Genomic DNA, 14,302 nt, shown 5'->3' on the forward strand with positions numbered 1-14,302 from the left:
GAGATTAATCTGTCGCTTATATTGTTCTTTGATTTAAAATCTATCCCCCTGGCGTAACTTTAGAGTAAATTACATGTAACTAAGAATGTTGTTGTAAATACGTGAGCGTGAACTAAATAAAATCTTCGCACACAAAATATTCGAAACATGTAGTTGTCGCAAGAAAATACTCGCTTGTGCATGAACCTCGTGTATATACATTCGGTGTTTCGCTCTGTTGCTTTCAATTGATTTCTACCACTGTCGCTGTAATTAAATAGCTTGTTTGTGTAGTCCACCTGTTAAGATACATTTTCAAATCAACTCTAGGTTGCTATTCTGTTTGTAAAAATTGTCGAAGAAATCCGAGAAATAATGCAACATATTCCTTCTCAGACACTCTGATTCATGGATTACCATAGTACACCACTTTCAAACCCTGCTGAGAAGTTATTCTCAAGCAACATATAGAGAAATTCACTTATGTATGTGTAGTCCATGTTTTTGAAGTAGATTATATCTGCAGACCTCAGATTCCCCAGCTAAAGGTATCCTGAATTAGTTTCCACAATGTAAATACGGTCAGCATACTTATTGCGTAATAGATGAAATTTGATGCATCAGCCGAAACAAGGAATATGTTGCATTATTTCCGATAGTTAGATAACGGGTAATATGCGACTAACATAGTCTGTAGACTGTACAATTTTACGCCACTATCTGCGTCGGTGTATATACTGTAGGATTTTAAGCCGTTAACTAACGGCGTAAAATCTTACAGTATATAATATATCGACTGGAAGAAATTACGCCGTTAGTTACTGGCGTAAAATCTCACATATAAAGACCACCGACTGGAAGAAATTACGCCGTTACTTACTGGCGTAAAATCTCACATATGGAGACAACCGACTGCAAGAAATTACGCCGTTAGTTATTAGCGTAAAATCTTACAGTACATATATCATCGACGTACGTACGTTTCTAACCCTAAGCAATTATTTGTTCTCTATTATTGGAGGGGGTGAGCGCCCGGGAGAACAGGGGTGTAAAAACAACCGACTGGAAGAAATTACGCCGTTAGTTACTGGTGTAAAATCTTACATATAAACAAAACCGACTGGAAGAAATTACGCCGTTTGACGACATTTGACCTGACTCACTTTAGTCACTGGACAATTTTATACAGATACAGCTTGCAAGAGACCGACAAATTTGTAGATTTTTCATGATATCGCATCTGTGACCTTGACGTAATAAAGAAACGAATAGGAAATTTTCCTTCTGGATGGGCATTAAATGGAAGACAAAAAACTTCCCTGGGTTCGGCTTTTCAAGGGTTACATTTTCCATATCAGCTCCCGCCTCCTGCGTCTCCAGTCCTCTAGTCTCCCGGGCGCTCACCCCTCTGTACCCCTCCACTAATGTAGAGCAAATAATTTGGGGCGACCAAAAGATTTGATCCAGTAAATTGGCCGCACAAAAGCTGACAAGGGATACCGATTTACGCCGTTACTACGGCTTAAAACTTCATGTGTACGTACGTCGGTGATATATATACTGCAAGATTTTACGCCGGTAACTAACGGCGTTATTTCTTCCAGTCGATATATTATATACTGTAAGATTTTATACCGTTAGTTAACGGCTTAAAATCTTACAGTATATACACCGACGCAGATAGTGGCGTAAAATTGTACAGTCTACAGACTATGTTAGTCGCATATTACCCGTTATCTAACTATCGGAAATAAAGCAACATATTCCTTCTGTTTTCGGCTGATGCATCAGATTTCATTTGTCACGCAATAAGCATGCTGACCGTATTTGCGTTGTGGAAACTAATTCAGGATACCTTTAGCTGGGGAATCTGAGGTCTGCAGATATAATCTACTTCAAAAACATGGACTACATAAGTAGTAATAGTGAGTCGGTATAGCGTGTAACCAATCAGAATCGAGTATTTTGGTCACGTGGTACAAATGGACCGATCAAAAAGCCGGATTTTTCACATTCCATTCTGATGACGTGTCTAGAACCGCGCGGGCGCCAGGGGCCGAGTTTGTGGCGGTTACGGGCGGTTACGGGCGGTTACGGGCGGTTTACGGGCGGTTCAGGTGTCAGTGGGTTAATTTATATATTTATACCTTTCATCGTTAAAAGAAAATGGAATTTATTTTTTTTCGTCACATAACAATTACAAATCGTAAATATCATTCTTGTTGATGTCTTTCCCTATGTCACCGACGCCTTTCCCGATGCCTCCGCTCGTTAATATAGTAGGGAAAATATTGTTACGGTCAAAGCTTTTGGAAAAGTTTTTAACTTTCTAATTAATGAAGTACAACTTGGGAACATTTCGGCTTTACAACGAAAAAAGAAGAAAAAACAAAAAAAACAAAAAAAAAAAACCAAAAAACAAACTAGACCCTGTGAGCAGGGTAACTGGGATACCTGGATGGTACTGGATCCGTGGAATCAAGTGTAGTGATACTACAGTATACTAGTCGGACTAGTATACTGAAATAGTGAGCTCAAGTCTGGCCAAGGGCATACACCTGTCTCAAAACATAGGCATGCTATGCATGCAAGAGTTATTTTTTGTAGGGTGGGTGGATTACTTGAAACATTGTAAGTGGTCTACATTCTAACAAAAGGAAAGAAGATTATTAACGCGGGAAAGAATGAAAATGTCGAATTACCTCACACACAGGTATTTTGTGGTAGATTATATGTGTGTTGTGCGAATAAATGTAACCAAAAATAAACTGTATTTGTGCCACGGATACCTGTTAGTACAAAATGTAGACAGCAGACTGCAGACCGGATACAAAATATAGACTGCAGAGTGGGTACAAAATGCAGACTGAGAATCTGAAGAGTTTTTACGTCTGGTATCTAATAACATGTCATCTTATAGCTTACCGAGCGTCACGCAATCGCTTTTCCGCGATCAGCCTTCACGATTATTTGCACTATTGTGGAAAATTCCTGGCCCATTTCTTGATGAAAATCGATCGTAATATAATTTCAAGCCTTCAACATAGTTGGTTGGTGTGATGTCTGTACAGATTTTACCAATGTAATAAAAGTAGTTGACGTGAATAATAGTGATGGTAAAGCAAGCTTAAAACGGCAACAATCGCCAGAAACTACAACGGATACACTGGGTATGAGCAAGTTTTATTGATTTTACGAGAAAAATCTTCATATTTCGAAATATTTATCGTTGTAAATCGACCATATTTCGTTCCCTATACTATTCCTTATAACGTGTTCAAATTTTCAACGGTTCCCAGCATAACTTACTCTGAGTCACACAACGCGTGACGCGTTCGTGAATTATTCATTGGCTCTTTCTCGAAACACTGACCTTGGGTCGCCTGTGACAAGACAAGTGCGTAAACAATACTTAACATAATAACACTATACACAAAAAACACGGGATTTTGGATCATGTATTTATTAAAAAAGAATACCCATACAACTACAATGAAAAAAAAACATAAGATCCACCTTTCTGATCGTGAAATTAATACCATTCGCACTGTTATCGTAGCTACGTTCCCTGGCATCAAGTGAATCCAACATGGCGTCTTTCTTCACAAGCAGTTTGCATCCATTTGAATTTTGTTCTTCAGTCTCACGGTAGTAGTGTTGTTCAATAGATTGCATAGAGTATATGCAGTTTGGTTTCAGATTTCAGATTTTGCTTTTTACAACGAGTTAACGTTTTCAACTAATACATTGGCATACTTATCATACAAGACATACAAGGCATTCAATGCTTTCCTAGCTTTCAAGCGTTCGCTATTCAATCCGTTCCAAAATTACCGCTCAATAACATCTTTTTGTGTGGATTGGCCGCGAACAATGCGACTTGTGTATGCGTCTATAAGTATTTTGAGCGTTTGCGCCATAATGCTCCAGATAATCGTAATCCAAACACATTGAAATACAAAACGACTGACAAAAGAGTTTTATGGGCAAAAATCTCGTGTTCGTCATGTGACCCGGCCCTGTCCGTGCATGACAACGTCAATCATCATCAAGATAGCACGCGTGATCAGCATGTGAACACCTCATTGGATCACAGTTAGTTGTCATGGTGTTGAGGGCCCAATGACCTCTGGGTACTATTGCGCAATTTTTCCATTTTGTGGCGGAGGAAAAAAAAAAAAAAAAAAAGGCATTTTATGACTGGGCTACCACAGGTATCCCAGTAAAAACAAACCTATGTTGGCCGGGAATCGAACCCGGGTCAACTGATTGGAAGGCGGGTATGCTCACCACTTTACCATCAATGCAGACAGGTTAATTTGTATAATTTATCCAAATTCAAATTACTGCTTGAGATTTAAGTTTTTTTCTGGCCAATGAAAATATTTTTTTTGACAGAAAATTAAGTTCGAGGAAAAAAAAGCCAGTAATGATCATCGTTATTGATAAAAAACAGAACGCTGCTATTTGTCGACTCGACTGAGTAATGATAAAAATTGGACTGGACTCTCAATTGAGAGGATCCGGTTCAAACGGAATCGTACTTTAACAATAATGTGAAATGTCACTTTGAAAAAATAAAAAACGTTATTTTCAAAATAATGGAATTGTTTTTTCTGTGTATTTTAAAACTTTCCATATTCTTTGAACAGTTTTTGTAGTTGTTCGTTTTTCTTGTTAAATCCTACATCTGCCCATTGAAAGAATCGACATCCACCCTTATTGCGGCAAGCAAAAAAAGGTCTACCTGGGTTTTGAGGTGAATTGCTTACTTTGAGGGAAGCCTGATTATTACATTCACACATTACAGTTCCATTGAGTTTCCTGTAGGTGTCGTGCACTTTTCTGTTGAGTACACCCATGTAACTGTTTTGCATGTTTCTGTGCGCGAAGACTCCACACTCTCCAGAGAAGGGGCATTTCACGTACCACTCCATGTTGGACAGGGCTTGAAACAATTCCAAGTTGCGGAGATGAAAGAGACAAATGTTAAGATCATACTTCTTCTCATCCATGACGGTGACCGCTGTAGGTGACACAGTTGAATTAGAAGAGGTGGAAGTTGTTAGAGAAATGTCAAATCCCATTTCTTTCAACAATTCGTGGGGTGCAAAGGCAGGAGTCGTCTGTAACTGCGGAAGAGTGGATGGCGGCGCCATGTTTTCTTTCTTTTTATGTTTTTTGTGCTTTTTTTTTTCACTTCCATTGTTACTGGTATTATCGTTTGGTATGGTGTCTACCATTTTTTGTAAAGAGTTGATGGATGAATAATCTTGCATGCTAGTGGCCATGATGATTAAAAAAGTAAGAAAATAAAAAATTGTGTTTTCTTTTATGGTGTTTTTTCAATGACGTCACCATCGATTTCATCCAATCCAGCCATGAAACGTTCGTCAGGTGTGATTCTCATCCAATCGAAGATGATGTCAATATCTTGATGAGTGAATCCTAGACATTCGTAAGAAAATGCCAATTCTTCTGTTCTGAATGACAGCAATTCCTCCAATAACATTCTGCTGCTGTTATTTCCAGAGATCATGGTTTTGACAAATTCCATGTCTTCATGATTCCAAATAGGATGATACACACCTCTTTCTCTCAGGATTTTGACCCATTCGTCATAGATTTCATGAAACTTGATTTCTTGAAGTCCACATTCGAGTTTGTAACTCTTTTTATTGCAATCTTTGCATGGAAAAAAGGGGATGAATGGATGGTTCGAATCCTTTCCTTTTATGAATGGTTTTCAAGATAGCTATCACCCAGTATTTTTCCAAATAATGATTGGATACTTGTTCTTTAAAATCTTGACGTTCCCGTTTAAAAAAATCGGTTCGGGTGGCCGTAGTATTGACGTTCATTATTTCAGGATAACACATGGAAAAAAATGAAAAATTTTTTAATGTGTTTTCGATTTATATAAATAGCTTTGCTATGATTTTTTATTGGTCAGATTAGGAGATGGAACGGATAGGAAAAGAGTGGTTATGGCGACGTATTTATCAAATCGAATTGAATGGTCGAAATACGCTTGTTGCTCCAGAATTGTTGGAAGAGGTGAAAACCAAAGAAAACGCGGATGAATTATTTATTCATTTGATCAATGAACCTGACCCCGAGAGAGAATGGAATTTTGGTGTATTCATTGTACACATGGAGGGAATGAGAGAACAGTTAAAACATAAAAACATAAAAACTGGGTATTTAATTCTCATCCCGATAAAGTACCATCATTCAAAGAGTTAATGAGGGCGGCTTTAATCGCGTTGGTGAGATGTTGCACTAAAGTTTTACTGTGAGAAAAAAAGTCATGGGAATGAACAAGAGAAAGAAAAGAAAGTTGGATAAAGAAAAAAAGTTGGAACGGATGGTATTGAAGACGTATTATGACTTTTCTAATCCAGGTAGTTATGGCGGATTGGAAAGGTTACACAAAGCCACAGGTGTACCTGTCAAAAAACTCAAGAGTATCATGCGAAAGAATTTAATTTACTCTTTGCATAAACCGGTACGAATACGTTATACAAGGAATCCAACTGTAGCTAATAGTATAGATCATCAATGGGCAGCCGATTTAACAGATATGAAAAATCTCAGTAGATACAACAAAGGAGTAAAATATCTCTTAAAGGTTGTAGATGTTTTAAGTAAATATGCTTGGGTGGTTCCTATGAAGAACAAAACCGGTGCAGAGCAAAAACGCGCTTTTGAGTCTCTTTTGAAAGAAGGGAGAAAGCCGTTACGTCTACAAACGGATAAAGGAAGTGAATTTTACAACAATTCGTTTCAAGAATATCTCAAACGGCAAAAGATCAATCATTTTAATACTCAAAGTGATACAAAAGCTTCTGTGGTAGAAAGATTTAACAAAACCCTCAAACAGAGATTGTACCGAGCTTTAACAGCCAATGCTACTCTCAAATATCTGGATTTTTTACCAGATTTAGTCAAAGGTTATAACGCGTCTGTACACAATGCTACAGGTGTAGCACCTAAGAATGTCACCATGTATAACGATGGAAAAGTGTGGAAGAAACTGTACAGTAAAAAATTGTTCGATGTATCCCGTAAAAGTAGAAAGCCTACATTAAAAGCGGGGGATAAAGTCATGTTGAGCAAGGTTCGTAGAACCTTTAAGAAAGGGTATTTACCAGGCTGGACAGAAGAAATATTCATCGTAGATAGAGTATTAAATACCTATGTACCATCTTACAAGATCAAAGAATACGATGGAACACCTGTCAAAGGTACGTTTTACGAGGAAGAGTTGCAAAAAGTCGATACGGGTGATAAAGACACGTTTTTCCGGATCGAAAAAGTATTAAAGAGGAAAGACGGGAAAGCTTTGGTCAAATGGAAAGGTTGGCCTTCCAAATACGACAGTTGGGTAGACGAGAAGGAAACAGTCGATTTATGAGTCATGCAGGTTAATCAGGACACGTTTTATCTCAATCTTCCTAGTAACGGATATGACACTATCTACAGAGATAACACTCCAGGTAGATTCAAAGCCAAACTTCTCAAGACGATCTCTTTACCGGGAAGAGAATGGGAAGTGGCCTTGTCGAGCATTTCATTACCTATTCCGTTACAGTATTTACCTATTCGTAAAAATGTCTTCGACAGCGTAGAAGTGAGAATCAGTGAAACCGATGGCTCGCAAGTAAATTTCAAAGATGGACAGACGATCTTGACCATCAATTTTAGAAGAAGCGGCGGTGGGTCATTAGAAATGTCAACCCAAACGCAATTAAGCAAGTGTGCATCTGCGAAACGTATGTCACAAGACTATAAATATGAGTGGTGATTTAATTTTATCATTTTTGGCAGTATAGAGAGAGAGAAAAAACCCTAATCATCATGCAAGGTGGAAAACTACGATATTATAGACCGGGAATTCAATCTGGACGTGGACTGGGTGGAGTATTGCGTGGAATGGGAAAAGTAGCGAGTGCAGCTCTAAGAGGAGACGTGGGACCTGTACTCAAAAAAACGGAAAGAGAAAAGCCAAGGATTTTGTTTTTGGTGAACTAACGGGTGTGAAACGTAAAAAGAAAGTCCAAAAAGAAAGCGGAATGAAAGGTATAAAAAGGAGGAAAAAAAAAGCAAGACGTTTGAGTGATATTTTTACCTACTGAAAAAATATGACATGTGGAAGACGACGCGCAATAAGAAGAAAAAAGAAAAAAAGACAGCAAGGAGGAACCATACGTCCTTTATCCATAGTATTGTTTCTTGGATCTTCTACCATAATGCCAGGCGCATACCTGAATAGGAAGAAGAAGAAGAAACAGAAAGGAAGAGGGCTACTAATGGGACCGATCCTTAAAGTTGTAGGGCCAACGTATAAAATAGCAAAATTCTTTGGCCAGAAACTCATAAATAAGAAGAAGAAGTAGTAGGAATGTTATAACAGAGTTTTTTTTATAGAGTTGATTAAAAAAAGATATAAAAGAGCTGGATTATTTTTCATTTGATTTTTTTCATGAAAAAAAGTATGGATGAACTTCCTATAAACAGAGCTTCCAATCCCTTTAAAAATAAAGGTTACATGATGAGAATAGTCGGTCAAAGAGGTGGTGGAATGTTAGGACGTTGTAGTAGTGATCGTCGTCGTCAACGAAGAAGACAGAGAGGAGGAGGAAAGTTTTCGGCCGCCAAGGTGCCGATATTTGGAACTCTAGGAACAGGATATAAAATAGGAAAATTCCTAGGCAAGAATCTCTTTAAACTCATGGGTATGAAAATGAAGAGAAATTATAAGTATAGGTAGAAAAAAAGATATAAAAAAAAGCTTTTTTCATTGGAGTTTTTACATAATGGTAAGAAGACAAACTGGAAGTGGAATGATAGGACGTCGTCGTCGTCGTCGACAAAGAAGACAGACAGGAGGAGGAGGAGGAGGAAGAGCGTTTCCATCCTCATTGATTCCAGGATATACCTTAGGAAAATACCTAACTGGTAAAATCATTAAGACCATAAAAAAATTATGAAAATCACCACACGTCGTAGAGAAGTATAAAAAGCTCTTTAGTGAGAGTTTCTTCATCAGTTCTTGAAAGATGAGCATCGTATTCGGAGGCAGCGAGGCCTCCTCGGCCCACTTCAAATTGGGAGAGGTTCAAGATAGTGCTTTAGACCTTTAACAGTACCACCTACCAACATCACTTACAATGGATACCGTATCGTGGAAATCAATCCGACCAGTGAAAGTATTACCCCTATAGAATTTTTGATACCAGGCAGTCGTGAATATATCGATTTTAGCCGAAGTTATTTTCGTATGGATTTGATTCTGAAAAAAACCGATGGAGGAAATCTGGCTGCTGCATCGTAACGTTGGTTGGCTCCAAACGCGTTTCACACCATCATCAAACAACCTTCCATCTACGTGAATGGGACTCTGACCACCGAACAAACAGACACGTACGCTTACAAAGCATATCTGGAAACCATACTCAATTATGGAACAGAAGATGAGGAAACGATTCTCAGACCTCAAGGGTATTACTCAGCTCTAAATTATCCACCTAGCGACCTGACTGCCAATCAAATCGACAGTGCCGCACCTCATGCCGACTACACAGCGTTATCGAAAGAGCGAAAAAAAGCAGTCGACGGACTCCTGATAATAAAAGAAAAAACCACGGGAGGAAAACTATTCAATTGTTTGGTTTACCTCATTTAGATTTGTTCAATACAGGGAGATTACTCATACTGGGAGTAGATCTCAAAATGAGGTTTACACTCAACGATCCTAAATTCTTCATGAATGGACTGACTGCAGTAAACACCGACGTCAGGTTACAAGCCGGCGATTTGAAAATGAAATTCTATGCCTGTATGGTCAAAGTCAGGTCAGACGTGTACAATAAAATCGCTACAGCTAGACTGCAGAGGAATCTTGATGTGTATTATCCCACCGTCAGATCAGAAATCAGGACCTACACCTTGCAAAACAATCACACTAACTTTGAAGCTACAGACGTGTTCAACGGAAGAGTACCGGACCGTATGGTGGTGGGCTTAGTCTATCAAGATGTTTTCTCAGGTAATTACGCCTACAACCCTTTCAATTTCCCGAAATTCGATGTAAGTAGCATCAAACAGATTGTGGAAGGGGAAGAGTACCCGTATCAACCTTTGCAACTTATTGCAGCCAATGGTCAACTAGACATGTCAGGGTATCACAGACTTATCAGTGCCAATTGTTCAGCCTACCGAGGAAAATGTATGATCAAACCAGAACATTGGGGAGACGATCAACATACCACATTATACATGTGGGATAATGTCGCCTCTGGATGTGCAGACAGTGTACAATTGGACCCTAAACAAGAAGGACGTGTCAAAATCGCCATTACCAAGAGCTGTAAATTCGTTAATCACCGTCATCGTCTACGGTGAATTCGAAAACATGATGCAGATAAAACCCACGGGTAGTACTCAGTACGACATTTACAGTCAAACGATTGCAGGAAGAATCCAGTAAGAAAGAAGAAGAAGAAGAGGTCATGGAATTCGTTCCATTTACTACAGAACAATTATCTTATCTCGCCAAACAAGATCCATGTCTAGCACCTATTTTCGAAGGAATGTTTGCAGCCGATCAATTACCAGGATTACCAGAAAAATAGAAAAAAAGAGCTTACATCGTCCACACCGACGAAATCAGTAAACCCGGATCTCATAGGTTGGCTATTTTCACAAAAAAACACACTTGCGAAGTCTTTGACAGTTACGGATTACCATTAAACTGGTACAAACCATCCGATGTGGTGGAATGGGTTTGCGAAAACTTTGAAATTATAAACAGTAATGCAATGAAATTGCAAGAAATGAACGCACAATCGTGTGGGCAATATGCATTAATGTATTTGAAAGCTAAAGCAAGGGGTCAAAGCATGCACGACTTCATAAGTTTATTTAAAAAAGGGGATTTTGTGCACAATGATCATTTGGTGGGAGAAATGATCAAACCATTATTAAATTCAAGAGTTAAAAATCTTAAATGTTGTAAACAAGACAATAGCAGATCTTGTTCATTGGATATATAAATAAAAAAACACTTTTTTAGTTTACACAAAAAAAAATCATGATGTTATGTACACCGTTTCAGTTTCAAAGTCCGTGTAGCATCATGGTCGTCGGACCTTCTAGTTGTGGTAAAACGGTGTTCGTGGAAAAACTAATGAGAGAAAGAAGTCGTTTGTTTACACTGCCAACCCACGACTTTTAAAAGAATGAAAAAAGAACAAGGCATCCATTTCTACGAAGGAATTCCAGATACCCAATTATTGGATACATGGTACAAAAAATTAAAAGGAGGAATCTTGGTATTAGACGATCTCATGCGCGAAGGAAGTGACCACAATAGAGTCTTAGATCTGTTTACCAGAGAATCACATCACAGAGGTATCAACGTCGTTTTCATGACTCAAGACATGTTTCCCAAAGGTAAACATGCCAAAACCATTTCTAGAAATGCACATTACATCGTTGCCTTCAAGAATCCTCGCGATCAATTGGGTGTGCGTATTCTCACGCAACAAGCCTAAAGAGTCCCAAAACAAGTCAAGGTTTCAAAAAGCAAGCCATCAAACAGATCGATCCTGATATAGAACTCTACGTTAAAAAAATGAGACAACTACCAGCATCGTTATCGGTCGATGCCGATCCTACTAAGTTGGTGAAATCCTTAAAAGACGAAGAAGGAGATTTGGTCACTCCCGTACAACAGAAATTGCTCAAAAAAAATTTTGAGTGAGGTCACCCCCAAAAGAGAACCGGTCACACCCAGAAGAGCACCCAAACGAGAACCGACGACGACACCTCTAAAACCGTCGAGAATTCCCGTCAAGATACCCAAGAAACAAACCTCAAGCAAAAACGTGTCGTGGGATGAATTGCCGTTTGCTCAAGAAGGACCTGAATTAGATATAGACGGTACCGTCAACAAAACTTTAAGAAAGATGCGAAAAATATTTGCCAAATATTCCAAAACACCACGACCCCTCAAAATCTTAAAACCGGCTAAAGGATGGACAAGTTAAGATCCGTCTAGAAAAAAAAAAAAGAAGAAACAGAAAAGTTATATTTTAAGCTCTATAGGTTCCGTTGCCAAAAAATTGGCGTTTGATGGTAGCGAAAGTGATGGTAGTAGTAGTAGTAAAACTTAAAAAAATGATAAAACAATTTTTTTATTTGTAACTCCACATGTTTTTTTTTACATCTAGGCCAAACGAAGACGGGCCAACGTACCAAGTTTTCTTGTTGTAAATATATCTTTGTAATGTTCATAAAAAATATAAATCCTCGTCAGTCTAGCAACGAGACTGCTCCATTCTATCCCGGAATAGTGAGATTTAAATTTCATAAAGTCTTTTTTTAAAAATGTTTGATATGTGGTGTAGTCTGCCGGAGGTTGTGCTAGTATCATTTCATCCATCTTCTCCACAATCTTCATAAATCTTGCAGCCATGACCGCCTCGTTATGCTTGGCAAAGATGGGGAAGCATATCCAATTTTCAATTTGTAAATTGCGCACCAGTTTGATGGCTGTTCTTAATTGTTCCCTCGTCATGAGCTCCGACGTGGGATCGGTACTCTGTCCGATCAGATCGGTTTCCAGGTTCAGCTCTTCGACAAGTTTTGATCTTCTTCTTTGCCGCGCCTTCCACATCGTCTATGAAACAACAGCTACACTCTTCGCAATACCAAATGAGAGATAAAATTGGTAAAGCCACAAAAAACATACCAACAATCATCAAATGTACAAAAACGAACCACCTTTTTATGTTACGCTCGACACCGTTCACATGTGGTATGACATGATAGGGGAATGGGGGTACCCCTATTAGGATATACCACATGTCAGCGGTGATGGGGGCACTATATAAAGGGACGTCTTTCACCACTTGATCACACATTTCCGAAGTGCAGTTTTTTTGTTTTTTGCCTGCTCCTCGCTTTGTTTTGTTTTTTGTTCGCGTGCTACCCCTTGGCTGGCTAGGGGTTTTTATTATTGTTTTTTTTTTGTTTTGCGTGCCACCCCTTGGCTGGCTAGGGGCTATGATTATTGTTTCGTTTTTTGTTTGCGTACCGCCCCTTGGCTGGTTAGGGGATATTATTATCGTTTTCATTATCGTTATCGAGCGTGTGCGTTGTTCCGTTTTGGTGTGGGTGTGTTTAATGTTTTGCGAGGTGGGGTTCGATTCCCCAACGAAGTTGGTGTCTGGTGTCTCTTGTTTATTGGTGAACCCAACCTTAAGGCCTTGCACTCCCCGCCTTGGGTTGGATTAGACGGTTAGTTCGGCAGGCATTGCACCGCCCTCACGGGAGCCTGGCCGTTCGCCTTAAACATAAAAAAAAAACATTTCCGAAGTGCAGAGACACAATCAACATCAGAATAAGAAGACGAAGGAAAGACGGCGAGAAAACGATAAAAAAAGGTATAATACTTTTTTTCCCGAGAAAATAATGTCTTTCGTCACTATCTTGATTGCATATTTTGCATCGTGTATAGAAAAATGGCCGGGCGAAACAGTAAACGAATGAGACAGGAAAAAACCGGATGTGGACGCTACCGAATACGATTGTCATCTGTAAATCCCAGACCTGTGAACGAAGCGTGCAACTTTCATGTTGCCGATAATACGTGCACTGGCGGTGTCAGGTGAGATGGGAAGAACATCACAACACCTGTGCATTGTGTCGCGCCCCTTGACCTAATGTGGTGGTGGTGGTGGTGATGGTGTCACACCTGCAGCTCCTCAAAACAACGAAAATCCTGATGCAGAACTAGCCAGGCAAGAAATCGCTGAAAATCGATACAGACCGTATCGCACGTGACGTTCTCAACATGACGCGCGAAGTCATCGCCAGACTTCACACCCTTATAGATTCACCCACCCTAGAAGAACAATTGGAAAGGGTAACAAAATACATTCCCCATTTTTTTCTAGTTTCTTGATCGAACGTGTACGTATAAATTAATAGACGAATGAATTCATTAGATGTTTACATGCGAACTTCCCCTCTACTCGTTTCTTATCAAGTTGAAGGGCGTGAAACTGATTGGATGCAAGAACAGCTAGAACTAGGAAGTAGAATGTTCAACATAGCGATAGAAAATATCACAACGATTTCACGAAATGATATTAATTCGATTAAATACTTTTTATTTTTTTCAGACTCACATGATCTTCAAAGAAATCTCAAAAATTTAAATTACGATGTGAATTAAAAACAAATCGTGATTTAAGAGTAGAACGGTAAATAATTACATTATTTATGTTATAACGATCGATGTCGAATTGGACCT

At 39.0% G+C, this 14,302-nt stretch overlaps 1 pseudogene; it reads left to right on the forward strand.

Moving 5' to 3' along the window:
- The first annotated feature begins 1,051 nt into the window (after nt 1–1,051).
- LOC136283584 (uncharacterized) overlaps nt 1,052–14,302 on the forward strand; it is a 215,570-nt pseudogene continuing 202,319 nt past the window's right edge.

The sequence above is a fragment of the Pocillopora verrucosa genome, chromosome 9 (assembly GCF_036669915.1).
Source record: "Pocillopora verrucosa isolate sample1 chromosome 9, ASM3666991v2, whole genome shotgun sequence".
In the NCBI taxonomy this organism is placed as follows: domain Eukaryota; kingdom Metazoa; phylum Cnidaria; class Anthozoa; order Scleractinia; family Pocilloporidae; genus Pocillopora; species Pocillopora verrucosa.